Raw genomic sequence first — 17,091 nt, forward strand, 5'->3', positions numbered from 1 at the left:
TAGCATACATGACAGACCTGTATAAATTGTTCAACGACATGAATCTCCAACTGCAAGGCGATCAAACTAAATTTAATTAAAACAAAAAACGTCGTTGCTGCTTTCGCAGCCAAACTGCTTCTACACAAAAAAAATCCGGGCAGACGTGAGTTTCACAATTTTCCGAATTTATCAGTATTATGCAGTAACGACGAATTGTTTGCCTACTGCCAACGTTTGGAAAACCTCCACATTGACTTCACCGAATGATACCAGGACATTTTGAACTTGGAAATATCAGACTGGGTGTTGGATCCGTTTTCAAATGTCAACACAGCAATGTCACCTCAGCTGGAAGAAGAACTTATAGAATTGACAACAAACGAGGAAATAAAAATCAAGTTCAAAAATGGTTACCAAGAATTTTGCCTACAAAAACCGATCTCGCAGTTGTACCCTGGATTGTGGTCAATCGTTCAACGATTCTTGATAGCATTCCCATCGTCATATTTGTGTGAACGTGGATTTAGTGCTGTGACAACACAGCTTACTAAAAATAGAAATCGTTTGCTTGTTACCGAACGTGGCGACTTGCGACTGTCAGTCGAGCATCAGATTCATCCTTCACATTAGTTTTTATATATGGATCGATTATTTTAGTTTTATTTTTAATAAAATATTCTCTGTTTTAATACTATAAAGTTGTGTTTCCATAATCATACTTATTGGCAGGTGGAGCCCGTAAGATTTAATTTGAGACCTAAGCGCCGTTGTATGTTACCTACTGCGCTTAGGTTTCAAGTTGCTGGTTATAGTAAAAGTTTCGTTTAGAATTCTCCGTTAATATACATATATAGGTCCCAATAATTAATTTGAAGTTATAGTGGTTTTTAAATAGGTGAAAAAATGGGGGCGCTAAAAAAATAATTATTCTCAAAGTGGGCGGTAGACAAAATAAGTTTGGGAACCACTGATATAGATGATAGTAGTAGTACTATCTAGTATGTATGTATCAGCCACAGTAAAGCGTGGACGGGTCCTCTAGTATATGAATATATCAAAATATCATTGCTCACAATAAATTTATTATTTTAATTGATATATAAAATTTATGCTACAATTGTTATGGTCCGAAAATATAAAATCCTTTTTTTTCTAGATATACATTTGTAGAAAAAAATTTATTTCTCCTGTTTTTTTTTCCACATTATTTTTTTCATCCATATAAAAATTTAAACAGTTAAAGAGCTTTTTCGCAAATGATTATAATTTAATAACAAATGCCCGTATACAGATTTGGTAAGGGCAAGAGCAATAGATTTGGCAGTTAATATACAATAAATTTTTGCCTGTTGAGATACCCCGTAATAGTGTTGGTGAACAGCTGGAAATATTTCAATGCGTTTGTGCAATCTGTTACCTCCGTCTTGCAGGGTACAAAGAGAAAAATATGCGATGCCATGTTCCGACAAAAAAATTGCAATGACAAGATTACAGTTAGACTGTCCTTACTGCCCTTGGATATACAAGTAGTTTACAATATAACTGGACGCAGTTATTGGGGCTTAAACAGTTATGGTCCGTAAAACAAAAATACTTAGAGCTGAGATGTCATAACTTAAAATCTGAATTTACGCAAAGTTTTATTTCGATAACAGTATTGTTGCTTCCTAAATAATTATCCCTTAATAGGACACATACATTGGGAGTATGTAGGTATGATGCAGTTTGCATTCACGTATTTTAATAATGTAGTAAAGGACTTCGTAGATAATATTATGCACCAAATATGCGTGAAATTCTAGAGATATCGCTTTAAATAACTGTGAACAACTAATCTTAAATTCCCAAGACAGCCAGTTACCGGAATAGACCCGGATTTTCCGGCCAAGGGCTGTTACATATTTCGACATCTAACCCTATTTGGATCCGGGAGTTTTAGGTTAAGATTGTCATTATTGAAACAACTCTTAGCAGCCTCACATCCTCTTGATGAGTGCTGACATTGAGTAAAACCTAGGTTCGGAAGAATTTTTCGGCTGTTTGTGCGCTTAAGCTCCATCCACCTCTGCTAGGTTAGGTGTAGCACATGCAAAAGATGGAGCCGTCCTAAGAAAACTATGTGGCAATAGCCTCAATGGCTGGGCACCTAGTTCGCGCACCGCACCACAACTCCAAACGAGTGGCTAACTGGGGGTCAGCAGGAGCTCAAACAAAAAAACTCGCAATCTGATCATCGCAAGGATACTACCCCTGAATGTCACGGTACAGATATTCAACCAGAGCTCGAAATATTCAACCCTTTGCACTCGGGACCTTTTTCACGCGGCGCACCAGCAGCTCGAAGCGTCTAGTAGCGTATTTGGTGAATTTCTTACCTTTAACTTAATATCTAACTTAAAACTATTGCACACATAAAGTAATACATAAAACTTTTATATTTTAATATTAGATGTGTCTTTACATATTTAAGATGATAATTTTTCAAACGTTACTCTTTATAATTAAATAAAGATAGAAATAGATGCATGCCCGGCTTGTCGGGACAAGTGTCACAATAATAAATTGTTTGGTGGCTTATACCTTTGGGAGCAGACTTTGCAATCTTTTTTAACTCCTGTTAGAATGCTATGCAACTTTCCATTTAGGCGGATGTTATCAGATTCGGCGGTTGAATTCAAGGCTCGGTCGCACGCCTGTGGAAGTCTCCAGTCAATTGCTTGACTAATGTCTTTAAACATCGTAAATTATTAAGCGACCGGTTCTACTCGTATGTTCTTTCGTGATCTTATATAAAATATATGAATTTATTAAACAACTCTACAAACCCCAAATTAAACCCTTAACGCTACCATTTAAGTGATTTTCTTAAGAAACAAGTCCCGTGTATCGAGTTTCCACAGCCAACCTGGTGGTGAGCGATAGTTACCTCTTGAGTGCTGAGGGCTAATATATTATATACATCCCTCCTGTTACATGCTTTCCAACAGAATATCTTCTGAACATAGCTGCGGTATTTTATAGCCCTGACAGACGAGCAAAATTAATGCGCCTTAAGCAACGCTAATGCGCATTGAAATTTTATGGTGACAAACGGCAGACTTGTGCTTTTAGACAGCTGATAGTGAAATTCGTTCATTTATTTAAAAAAAAAAAGTGAAATAAATGTGTGCGGAAAAGTTAAGAATATTGGAAAAATAGGTAGCAAACTGTGCGTTGTATATTTTCTGCCATCTAAAAATACTAAAATTTGTTTTTGTTGATATTCTTGCACATAATTTAATTAGCAATATAAAAACTGTTTACGTCTGAAGCTGTAAACACAAACAAGGCGGCAGATTTCAAGCGACATCTGTCAAAAAAATAGCACAAATCGGTCATTTTTGAGCAGTGTTGCTTACTCAAATTTGGGAAATTGAGCTAAATGGACAAAATTCTTGCACATTACAAACTTACATTAACATGGGTCAAATGCGCAAATAAATGTAAATTAAGTCCGCTAATGCATATTAGCGCTGTCGTCTGTCAGGGCTATTATGACGAAAATCTTTGGTACTAAGCGAATTTAATGCAAATCTCGATCGTTGGCCTTTCAAACTATCGTAGGGGATGGAGTTGGCGGAAAAAATAGGCGATTCTGCAAATTCTACACCATGAATTACAAAGCCCCACCAGAATTATGGGCACTTGTAATAGCCCGATATTGTCACTGCTAGTGATGGTATGATAAATAGCAGAACCTGGCGACCTATTCTAACCCCTGTATCAGGCTATCTGCCCATAATTATCTCGAGCAAGAAAACTCTTGGCTTTATTTCTCTGACCAATCGCACCGTAACTGTTATAAAGCTAATGGGAGGGCTTCACAAAATTTACTTAGAGACTCAAGCCACTCCCAGTTGCAAACGAAAAGCTCGAGTTGCAACGAGAATCTAGTGTTGTCTTTGCGCAACTTCATTCTGGGGACTGTAAAAAGTTAAACTCCTTCCTATCCATAATCTACCCCGCCATATATGTTCAGCATGCAATGAATTCTCTCATAATTCTAACCATCTCTTCGCATGCCCAATGAACCGCATACTTCTAATAGCCTAATACCCGAAGAAACAGCTCGCCCTACCGTTCGATGACTTCGATGGCACCCACACAAGTGGGGATTAGATAACCTCTACAAAAATCAACCGCAGTTGCGCAAAAAAATTTTATATGCCATAATATAAATAATGTAACAAATTTTTTTATATTGCGACGATTTTACCAACAAGTTGAATAAAGAAAACGATGCATTATTTTTGTTTCAAGACAATAAAAATATCGAAAATATTCATATATATAGAGCGGGATTCTGTAACCAGTCTCTAGTCTCTATTTGAGACATATTGAGGTAAAATCTCAATTTGTGACTTGTTACTATTCACTAAACAGTCTCTAGCGTTAGTCTCAAAATATTACCACAAATTTGAAACCTGTTAGTTAGCAGGTCATAAAACTAAAAAGAACTCTTGTCTGCCATTTTGAATATTCTGAATAGAGATCATCACAGATATTAATCGATTGCAGTTATTTTTTATTTTGTAAGCAACTCAAGCACGAAAAGGTTAAAAATAAATCAATTTTACATAAATTTCGTAAATATTATGAAACAAAGTGAACATATATTTTTATTTTTATTGATAATTATGTTTTTTGACTACGTTATAGAAATTTTAATATTTGTTATCGACATATTTATTTTCATTGTAGTGTAAAAACATCTCTGAATACTGAAATGTAAAAGATTTTGTGACTGTCACTTACAGAATAGCAAAATCGTCTCAAGTCTCAAAAACTGTTTCTAACGTAAAATCTCAAATTTAGAGACTTGAGACTGGGCACGATTTCGATTACTTTGGCGGAGGAATTTCCGTATAAATGGGGTATGTACGGATAGGGAAGCTTCTCCAGAGGAGGAATACCCAAAAATAATGTAAAAATTACTAATATTTTTTAAAATATTCACGATTAAAAGATCAAAACTTTACACTAAGAAAACATGTTATTTCTCTATGTTTCACTAAATGATTCACATTTTTCACTTTGTATATTTAAATACACACTCTAAGCTTTGAAATAAGCTTACATTTCACTTATATTTTGCTATATTTTACCTAAATTTATTAATTTAAAAATCACTTAGCAGACTCATCGTTGAAAGGTTAGATTGCTTACAATTATGAGGAAAACGAGCCTTGCCACATTTTAAACAGTAATAATGTAGGATTTTTAACAATTTTTCTTTGTTTGTTTTATCGCGTCATTCTTTTTTCTATAATAACTATAAAAAAATACTTTCTACATATGTATATGTGTAATACGCAATTTATGTGACTGAAGTATGTACTTTCGCGTAGTACTCCTTTCTGCGTTGGCGGCCTTTGGCCGCGCTCTTAAAAAATAACTCTGGCCGAACGAATACCCGGGGTGACTAAAGTACTTTCGCGTAGTACTCCTTTCTGTGTTAAAAATAAAAAAATATATTGACTTTTTGTTATAAAGTGGTTATATTCTTTGGTTATTATGCACTCATATTCAAACAAAATTTAAGTTTTCGTTATAAAATTGATAAATTTTGAATTTTTGCGAAAAAGAGGAATTTCAGCGAATTGCCTTGTCATCACATGGCAGCGCTCCATTTCTTCGTAATTTTTGGTAAACAAATGAGGTTCAAACGAGTGTAAAATGTAATTTTTAAAATAAAGATTTTAAAATAAAGATTTTTTAAATAAAAAACCTGCTAATAGTGTTAAATGTGGATTTATTTAAAAGATTATAGTGTAAATTAATTAATTTGAAGAGAAAAATGTGAATAAGGTAAATTTTTTATAACATAGTCAAAAAAGCCATAATTTCCAATAAAAATAAAAATTTATGTTAACTCTGTCTTATAATATTTACGAAATTTATGTTAAATTGGTTTATTTTTAACCTTTTCGTGTTTGAGTTGCTTACAAAATAAAAAATAATTACAATCGATTAATATATGTGATGGTCTCTATTCAGTATATTCAAAATGGCAGACAAGAGTTCTTTTTGGTTTTGTGACCTGCTAATTACCAGGTCTCAAGTTTGAGTCAATATCTTGAGCCTAACGCTAGAGACTGTTTAGTGCAGTGGCGTGTTTGACTGATAATTCTGCTACTGCGAAAAATATCACACACACGAAAGCGGCTGCAAACGTTAAATGTAGTAGTATTGAGGCGTGCGCACCACTGGTTTAGTGAATAGTAACTAGTCACAAATTGAGATTTTACCTCAAAATGTCTCAAATAGAGACTAGAGACTGGTGACAGAATCCCGCTATAAAGCCAGCCCCAGAATCGCACGCTTAAAGTGTAAACACAATGGCTACGACAGACTGCAAACTACATCTGTCAAATATTAAAATACACACGTTCTTATGGGCAGTGTTATTTTGACAGCTGCACGACTACACGACTGCAGGCCGACAGTTGTCGTTCTCGCTAACTTCAATTTGCTCCTATTTTTGCCAACGACAGTAGGACGACAGTAGAGTTGACAGTAGAATGGAAGATAGAAAAAGGAGGTAGAGTGGTGATGCTACTAATATGTAAAATGTAAAATGATTCACAGCTCTAACAAACCTGATGTTATTTTACAAATAAAAGCATAAAATAGCTATATTATAGCTCTATTATATCATTTGTAATAACAATTGATAATTTAAAGCAAAAATATTGACCTATTTACTTATTTTTTGCATAAAAAATTTCACTTTGAACAAAATATTAAAATTTCATTGAAGTGAAAGGTATTAGTATGGCCACAACAAAATTGTGTACATACAAAATGGACAACTGCGTTGTTTTGTGTACATGCCGGCCATTGTGTTCTTGTTGCTTCTCAAAATGTACATGTAGTAAGATGAACAACGACGTTTTCAGTTCATCGTCGTGCCGCTGCAGTCTGTCGTAGCCATTGTGTTTACACTTTTAGACAACAGAGCAAAATTATATCAAGCAGTTGCAGCATGCGGTGGAAACTTCATATCGAGATAGTTCTTGTCATTGTCTCTATTGGCGAGACAGCTCCGATTGCCTGTCGAAATACCGTGCTACGGAACATAGAACAAAAAAGCGATCGAATATTTACGAATCAACCGTTGATTGAGATAATAAGTTTAATGTGTATTGCTTTGTAAAGCTACGGAAGGAAATTATTTGTAAATTAAACTATCTTATGAGCGCTATTTGGAATATTAATAGTTGAGGCATCTTGAGTTTAAAGAAACACTTCAAGATGCTGGTACGATAAAAGAATAATTGATTTTAATAGTAATATTTCAATATTCATACATCTTATTTAGTTTAAAAAGTAAGTAATAACAAACTGTCTCGCGGCGTTTATATGAATAGCCGGCTGAGATTTAGAATAACATCCGCCGATTTCGGGGTTAAGATGGGTATGTACGGATAGGGGAGGTCCTCCAGATCAAGAATATATATATATGAATATATAGTTGCCGCTGACATGGTTTTTGAAGTATTTGCATTTAAAGTTCAAAAAATCAACTATTTAAAATGCGTGTTTCTCAGATTTATAATGCTTTTTAACTTTTATATCCACTAACACTTTACTAATTCGTTTCTAATAATTTATTTTGTAATAAATAGTGCAAAAATAACTTTAATTCCTTATCAAACTTTAGTTATCCATTTATTCATGAAATTTAGAAATGGTTGTAAACAAGCAAAAAATTAGTGTTACCATATGTTGTAATGGAATAAAAATAAGAAAAAAGAAAGATTATGACGTCATAACTAAATTCATTATCGTGTGATGAGTAATAGCCCTGACAGACGACAGCGCTAATATGCATTATCGGGCTTAATTTACATTTATTTGCCCATTTGACCCATGTGAATGAGAGTTTGTAATGCTCAAGAATTTCGTGCATTTGGCTGAATTTAGTAGGCAACATTAGTTAAAAATGACAGATTTTTGCTATCGTTTGACAGATGTCGCTTGAAATCTGCCGCCTTGTTTGTGTTTACAGCTTCAGAGGTAAACAGTTTTTGTATTGCTAATTAAATTATGTTCAAGTATATTACAAAAACAAATTTTAATATTTTTAGATAGCAGAAAATAAACAGCGCACAGTTTGCTATCCATTTTTCCAATATTCTTCACTTTTTCACACACTTTCATTTCACTTTTTGTTTTAATAAATAAACAAATTTCACTATCAGCTGTCCAAATGCACAAGTCTGGCGTCTGTCACCATAAAATTTCAATGCGCATTAGCGTTGCTTAAAGCGCCAAATTTTAATATTTTTAGATTGCAGAAAATAAACAACGCACAGTTTGCTATCTATTTTTCCAATATTCTTAACTTTTTCGCACACTTTTATTTCACTTGTTTTTTTTTTTTTAATAAATAAACAAATTTCACTACCAGCTGTCTAAATGCGCAAGTCTGCCGTCTGTCACCATAAAATTTCAATGCACATTAACGTTGCTTAATGCGTATTAATTTTGCTCGTCTTTCAGGGCTATAATGTAAAACCTTTCAGAATTCTCATTGTCTTATTAAATCTTTTGTTAGATCGGCCAGGGTTATTTTTTTGAAGTGCTGCCGAAGGCCGCCAGCGCAAAAAGGAGTTCAACGCAAAAGAACTGAGCACGCCCAGGTATTGGTCCGACCGAGGGTTATTTTTTTTTGAAGCGCGACCGAAGGCCGGCAATGCAAAGTCGGCGAGCTACTTTCTGGTGTTATATATTTCCTGTCTTTGGGGTAATGTTTGTTTTCCTTATTTCTTTTGGTTCTTCTGTTAAATATGAACGTAAGGTAGCACTGATTATTAGTTAGAATGCAACCCTTTTGTTATTGTGTGAACAAAAATAATTGAACAAAAGTTAAATGTTGAAGAAAAGTTATTTTGGTATTATTTAATAAAAAATAAATGGTTAGAAACGAATTAGTGAAGTGTAAGTGGATATAAAAGTTAAAAATATAGCTATAAAATTCATTATAAATAGGAGAAACACGCATTTTGAATAGTTTAATTTTTGAACTTTAAATGCGAATATCTCAAACACCATAAGTCAGTGGCAACCATATGTACATATATATATTCTTGATCTGGAGAACCTCCTCTATCCGTACATACTCATTTTAACCCCGAAATCGGGGGATGCTATTCTAAAATTTACCCAATAATCTATACCAGATTTTGTGAATATATCTTGTCAAATACAAAAGTTTTCCATACAAAAACTTGATTCTGAACGTTCAGTTTGTATTGCAGCTATATGTTATAGTAGTCGACATCGGCAGTTCCGACAAATGAGCAGCTCCTTGGAGAGCAAATGGCGTTTTCAAAATTTTAGAACGATGAGGGACTAGTTCGTATATATACAGACAGACAGACAGACGGGCATGGCTAAATCGACTTATCTCAAAATACTGATCATTTATATATACAAATATTTTACAGGGTCTGTGACGCTTCGTTCTGGGTGTTACAAACTTCGTGACAAACTTAATATACCCTGTTCAGGGTATAATAACGAAAACAAAAGTATATGTTAAATTAGTATTACGTCGGGAATCCCTTAGAAATCCTAACTGCTTGTAATCGTTTTGGCATTGATTGAACTAAGGTTGTACAGCACTCGCTCGATATATTGTTCCTTTCCTCTTCAAGTGTCTTTCAGAGTGGTCCGATTATATGATAATTTCTGGTTCCAATTTCCAATTGACTCGACAAATTGGTTGGGATTTAGAATAGCATCCCCGGTTTCGGGGTTAAAATAGGCATGTACAGATAAAGGAGAACAAGAAAATAAGTATGAAAAGTTGCCACTGACTTTGGTTTTTGAGATATTTACATTTAAAGTTCAAAAATTAAACTATTTAAAATGCGTGTTTCTCCGATTTATAGTGAATTTTACACTTATATTTTTAACTTTTATATCTACTAACACTACACTAAATCGTTTCTACTCATTTATTTCATATTAAATACTGCAAAGATATACACTAATTCGGTTCTATACATTTGTTTTGTATTAAATAGTTCACAAATAACTTAAATTCCAATTTTAACTTTCGTTAAAATCCATTTATTGATACAATAAGAAAATGGTTGAAAGCAAGAAAAAAAATTTGTGTTACAATACTTTGTAATCAAAATGCATTACCGTGTGACGAGTTATGTAAAATCTTTCAGAATTTTCATTACCTTGATAAATCTCGGTGTACGATCGGCCAGGGTTACTTTTTCTTTGAAGCAGAAATTTGTTTATTTATTTAAAAAAAAAGGTGCGTGGAGTCCCTACGCGCGGATGAAGTTATACTTCTTAGGGATATTCCAAGAAATGCATATTATTTTGTATGAAAGAAAACTAGAAAACTTAAGTTCACATATAATAAATTTATTATGCACATAAAATGAAGAATAAAGCAAAGTCTAAATGAAAGAACTTTGACCTGAAAAGTAGTTCTGTCTCTTCGTTGTACTTATATGTACATATATTTGCATACATTGCCAAACAAATCATGCACAAGCATACAAACATACATATGCGTACACATATGAATATGTCACCAACAAAAAATTGATCTTCACAAGACAATATGGCAGCCAAATTGGCGAAGAACAAGTGTAGTACATTTTACTACAAAAACGATTTCATTCATGAACGCAAGCGCAAATTCCACAAGCGATCTCGCTTCGTTCATAAAAACAGAGGCCGCAACATCTCCCCGAGCTTGCCTTTGCCAACTAGTCGTCTTTTCGCGACGATGGCAAAAGCCAAAAATCATAAATTGCACAACTATCTGGTACTTCTCGCAAAAATCTGCGTCGATATGTATTCACGATCATACGTATACATACATACATATTTACGCATGTTTGTAGGCGAAGCTGCTACAGCGGCAAGGGGTGACAATCGGAGGCCATTACTTTACTTATGCCATAGAAATTCTATTGCTACGAATATGGAAATGACAACGAAATAATGCAAATATGCATATTTCTAAAGATCATTAATTTCTTTGAAGGAATGAAAGGAATGAATGATCCTGAGAAGTATAGTCTTAACTTTTCAACGGCCAACGCAGAGTATTTCAACCAAAAGGAATTTATTCATTAAAATCACCACTCAGAAGTCGTTTTATCCGTTGTAAGCGAACGATTTTCGAAGAAACATCATTTCTAATATGCCACAAGACAAAATTAGAAATGAACTTCTTAAACCTCACGCTGTCAGATAAACCGATATACCTCGTCATCGCGGGTCGATTTCCAAAAAATGTAAATGAAGACTAACTACAGAAATTATCCTGTAAAGTATAGCCTTAATTTTTCAACGGCCAACGCAGGGTATTTCAACCAAAATATACGCAAAATAGTTGAGAATTCGCAGAAATGAAAGACAAACGAAATAAAAAGAAGCATAACTTCAATAGTGCACAAGCATACAAACATACATATGCGCAGCAGCAGCAAGGAAAGACGTAACAATCGGCGATCCATTGTATATTTCTTTCATGCATAACCAAACCATAATTAGGACAACGCAATTCAAGTGTCAATGGTGGTGTTGGTGGTAAGCGCTTCAAAAGTGACGACGAGCACGTAGGTTCGAATCCCAACAGAATTGATTTTTTAATTGAATATGTCACCAACCAAAAATTGAAACATTGTTCTACAAAAACAAGAACAGCATAAGCATGGCAACATTGTGTTGTTGGTAGAAAAGCCGAGCTGTGCCGAAAGAAACAAACAAACGATCGGCGATTGTTACCGCTTCGCTTGCTGCTCGAACATCTTCGCAGACAAGGTTGCGTAGATTCATATTGAGCAAGGTTGCGCGACCTGAATCTATCGCAACCTTTTCCGAACTCGTATAAGAAGTATAACTCAAAAAAGTGAAATAAAAATGAATAAGAAAATTATTAATAGAAATTTTGGTATTTCTGGAAAATCAAATTTAACGAAAAAATTCGTTTGTTATTAACTACGTTAAAAGATAATAGAGTGAAATTAAAAGAAATAATTGGTTGTAATGCGGAAAAAGTTTGCGAAAAAGTTAAGAATATTTGAAAAATGGATAGCAAACTGCGTTGTTTATTGTCTGCCATCTAGAAATATTAAAATTTGTTTTTGTTAATATACTTGCACATAATTTAATTAGCTATATAAAACTGCTTACCTCTGATGCTGTAAACGCAAAAGAGGCAGCAGTTTCAAGCGACATCTGTCAAAAAATAGCAAAAATCGACCATTTTTGAGCAGTGTTGCCTACTCAAATTCGGTAAATGCAGCTTCTTCTTCTTCTTAATTGGCGTAGACACCGCTTACGCGATTATAGCCGAGTTAACAACAGCGCGCCAGTCGTTTCTTCTTTTTGTTACGTGGCCCCAATTGGACATTCCAAGCGTAGCCAGGTCCTTCTCCACTTGGTCCTTCCAACGGAGTGAAGGTGTTTTTCTTCTTCTGCTTCCTCCGGCGGGTACAGCGCTGAATACTTTCAGAGCTGGAGTGTTTTCGTCCATTCGGACAACATGACCTAGCCAGGGAGCCGCTGTCTTTTAATCCGCTGAACTATGTCAATGTCGTCGTATATCTCGTACAGTTCATCGTTCCATCGGATGCGATATTCGCCGTGGCCAACGCGCAAAGGACCATAAATCTTTAGTAGAACTTTTCTCACGAAAACTCCCAACGTCGACTCATCAGTTGTTGACATCGTCCAAGTCTCTGCACCATATAGCAGGACGGAAATTATGAGTGACTTATAGAGTTTGGTTTTTGTTTGTCGAGAGAGGACTTTGCTTCTCAATTGCCTACTCAGTCCGAAGTAGCACCTGTTGGCAAGAGTTATCCTGCGTTGGATTTCTAGGCTGACATTATTGGTGGTGTTTACGCTGGTTCCAAGATAGACGAAATTATCTACAACTTCAAAGTTATGACTGTCAACAGTGACGTCCCCCTGCGGGTACGGGGGACCCCTCCGGGTTCGAGGGGAAACCGAATATACCCGCGGTAAGGCATGCCTGTCGTAAGAGGCGACTAAGATCCTGGCCACCAGTCCAGGGCTGTTTGGAGGCTCAACTGGTCGTAGTTTCGGCTACAAGGTCAATACCAAAGACTTTAACCTGGTACCACGGGGAGCAGTAGTCCCTGGAGTTCGTTCCAGTCTGCTCATTGGGTTTGGCCCTTTGTGGAGATTCGTCTTGGCTGTGGTTAAAACCCAAATCGCGGGAAGAACTGACTGATGTGGAGTTGCATTGCAACCGGGTGCCGGACGCAAAGTACGGCAGAGGTTTTAGATGGGCCTCGAGCCCTACCAAGGTGGTTAGTGTGTCCTTACCGCACTGCCAATTGGTACTGAAAATCCTTACCCAATTTTCAGGGCGCTGATCGACGCATTGTATTGATCCGTTGTGCTTTTGAGCACCGTGGAGTTAAGCTTTCATAAGCAGGATCCCACGTAAAACACATTGAGAGTTGTCAACAGTGACGTGAGTGCCAAGTCGCGAGTGCGACGACTGTTTGTTTGATGACAGGAGATATTTCGTCTTGCCCTCGTTCACTACCAGACCTATTTGCCTTCCCATTTGACTTCCTTGTCCAGTCTGGAGAAAGCAGAACTAACGGCGCGGGTGTTAAGGCCGATGATATCAATATCATCGGCATACGCCAGCAGCTGTACACTCTTATAAAAAATTGTACCTGCTCGATTAAGTTCTGCAGCTCGAATTATTTTCTCCAGCAGCAGATTGAAGAAGTCGCACGAAAGGGAGTCGCCTTGTCTGAAACCTCTTTTGGTATCGAACGGCTCGGAGAGGTCCTTCCCGATCCTGATGGAGCTTTTGGTGTTGCTCAACGTCAGTTTACACAGCCGTATTAGTTTTGCGGGGGTACGAAATTCAGACATCGCGGCATAAAGGCAGCTCCTTCTCGTGGTGTGGTGTGTGTCGGCTCTCCTTTCACGAGTCTTTTCCAAAATTTGGCCCATGGTAAATATCTGGTCGGTTGTTGATTTGCCAGGTCTAAAGCCACACTGATAAGGTCCTATCAGTTTGTTGATGGTGGGCTTTAATCTTTCACACAATACGCTCGATAGAACTTTATATGCGATTTTGAGAAGGCTAATCCCACGGTAGTTGGCGCAGATTGTGGGGTCTCCTTTTTTATGGATTGGGCATAGCACACTTTAATTCCAATCGTTGGGCGTGCTTTAAAATGCAGCTAAATGTACGAAATTCTTGTGTATTACAAACTTGCATTGACATGGGTCAAATGCGCAAGTAAATGTAAATTAACCCCGCTAATGCATATTAGCGCTGTCGTCTGTCAGGGCTATAACGCAAAAAGGAGTTCAACGTGAAAGAACTGAACACGCCGTGTTGTTGGTGCAACCAGGATTATTTGAAAGAAGTTCTATGCGAAAAACTATTAATGTGTTATTTATTTCCTGTCATTGGGTTATTATTTGTTTTCTTAATTTTTGTGGTTTTGTAAAATGTGCACGTAAGGCAAAACCGGTTATTAGTTAGTATGCAACTCTACAAAAGTAAAATGTTGAAGAAAAGTTATTTTGGTATTATTTAATAAAAAATAAATGGTTAGAAACGAATTAGTAAGGTGTTAGTAGATATGAAAGTTAAAAATATAAGTGTAAAATTATTTATAACTAGGAGACACACGCATTTTAAAAAGTTGAATTTTTAACTTTAAATGCAAATATCTCTAAAACCGCTATATGAATATATTTTCTAGATTGACCTGTTTTAACTCCATTTTGATGCCGAAATCGGGGGAATGCTATTCTAAAATTTACCCACAATATTTATAATCGTGCGATGAGTAATGTAACATCTTTCAGAATTTTGATTATCTTGATAAATCCCGGTGTTGGATCGGCCAGGGTTATTTTTTTGAAGTGCAGCCGAAAGCCGCCAACGCAAAAAGAAGTTCAACGCGCAAGAAGTTAAGACACCTAGGTATTGGTCCAACCAGGGTGATTTTTTTGAAGCGCGGCTGAAGGCCGGCAATGCAAAGTCGGCGAGCTACTTTCTGGTGGGCTTCGGCCGCGCTTAAAAAAAAAAATAACCCTGGTCGGTCCAACTCCGGAGTGTTCATAGTTCTTTTGTTTCGAACTACTTTCTGCACTGGAGGCCTTCGGCCGCGCCTTAAAAAAACATAACCCTGGTCAGTCCAACACCGGGGTGTTCATAGTTCTTTTGTGTCAAACTACTTTTGGTGTTAGGGCCTTCGGCCGCTTTTCAAAAAAAATAACCCTGGTTGGTCCAACACTGGGGTATTCATAGTTCTTTTGTGTCGAGCTACTTTCTGCACTGGTGACCATCGGCCGCGCTTAAAAAAAATAACCCTGGTTGGTCCAACAATGGGGTATTCATAGTTCTTTTATGTCGGAACTACTTTCTGCACTGGGGGCCCTCGGCCGCGCTTTAAAAAAGATATCCCTGGCCGGTCCAACACCGGGGTGTTCATAGTTCTTTTGAAAAAACTTTAATATACCGTTCCAGGATTTCGGGAATAAAATGGGTATGGTCGGGTAGAGGAAATTCTCTAACCCGAGAATATACATAGTTATAGCCGCAAGAAGCTTAAAGTTTTGGAGATATTCCCGTTTAAAGTTTAAAATTACCACTGTCTCAAATAGGTATTTTCTCGATATAAAATTAAATTTGCGCTTTTATATCCACTGACACATTACTAATTCGTTTGTATGTACACATTTATTTTATTGCCTACATTTATTTTATATAATACTAGCTGACCCCGCAGTCGTTGTCCTGCGTGAAATTATGTGTTCAGAAATGAAAAAGTTGAATTTATCATTTCACTTTTTTTTGCAATATATCGCAGCTTGATAAACAACATTTTTTGGTTTCTGTTCCGGTGTATAGAAAAGATGGTTTTCCAACTCGTGAGCAGGCCACGTATATCTGGCCGAGTGAAAAACATAGCATTTCCAAATGTATACCATACACTATGCGTCTATCCTTGTATCTCAAATGCAATTTTCACTGGAAACTGAATACTTTTGAACTGAAATGACAAATCGTTAGAACTCAGAGGAATTCGTAGAATCAAGCATTCTGCCCCTTTGTATTCGATAGCTGCGTCACAATCTGTCAGGTTCCATTACACAGTTTCGGCGCCTGAAGATTGTGGAACATAATAACGACAGATCCAACTTTGAGACGCAAATGATGCGGTGGCATACCAAGCCTATTCAAAGGATTTAGAAATGCCACGATCGATCAATTTGTATGAGCGCAAGTCTCCCGGAATTTGACTTTGAATCTTCCAGTTTAAGTCAACAACATCGGTATTTTTGGCAGCTAACATTGCGCGTGCACTTAAAGAATTGTAGTTACGATAATTTGTCCAATGTCCGAATATTCGTGATGAGTTCATCTTTGGTGAATTTATAAAGGGAAGATGGAATTGATATCAAACCACCGGAAGTATCAACCGGAATTTACCCATTTCCAATTCTTAGCGAATACGATGTAAAATGTCTTCGGCAATGTCATTTTTGTTCGTATTCCATAATTGACACTAATTTGATGGCTGATCATTGCGAAAAGTGTGCGAACTTCATTCCAGTGATTATCATGTTCCAGCAATTTTAATTGTAATTGTATGTATAATATCAAGATATTTCCGAATAGAGCAAGTTCTCGCAAACGGTTCACTGACGAAAGTTGAGAAAAACTCGTAAATGTTAAATTTGTTGCTGGGGGTGTTTTCTCTATCTGTACTGTATTCTCTGTGTTGAAATAGACTATTTGGTCATTCTCCAAATTAACTGCGAGACGCACAACAGTCGGAAAACGTTCATGAATCGCAAAAGTAAATATCATACAAAGCGCTTTATTGCAGTTCACGTATCGACCGTATCGTTCAAGATCAGTAACCGCCATGTTGCTTCCTTTGGTGACGTATTTACACACGTATTTTATCGATTACACCAAACTGCAATACGTAACATTGACATGACTTTTGAATGTGAATTAGACAACAGTGGCGAATATGGTACGATCCATATGTTGTCGACTTCGATGTG

At 36.3% G+C, this 17,091-nt stretch overlaps 1 protein-coding gene and 1 pseudogene across 1 annotated transcript in view; both read right to left on the reverse strand.

Moving 5' to 3' along the window:
* LOC126765715 (craniofacial development protein 2-like) overlaps positions 1-17,091 on the reverse strand; it is a 358,631-nt gene that overhangs the window by 301,254 nt on the left and 40,286 nt on the right. The gene's annotated exons all lie outside the window — the stretch shown is intronic.
* On the reverse strand, positions 11,141-11,343 carry LOC126766318 (small nucleolar RNA U3; annotated as a pseudogene).

The sequence above is a fragment of the Bactrocera neohumeralis genome, unplaced genomic scaffold, assembly GCF_024586455.1.
Source record: "Bactrocera neohumeralis isolate Rockhampton unplaced genomic scaffold, APGP_CSIRO_Bneo_wtdbg2-racon-allhic-juicebox.fasta_v2 cluster11, whole genome shotgun sequence".
NCBI classification, from domain to species: Eukaryota; Metazoa; Arthropoda; class Insecta; order Diptera; family Tephritidae; genus Bactrocera; species Bactrocera neohumeralis.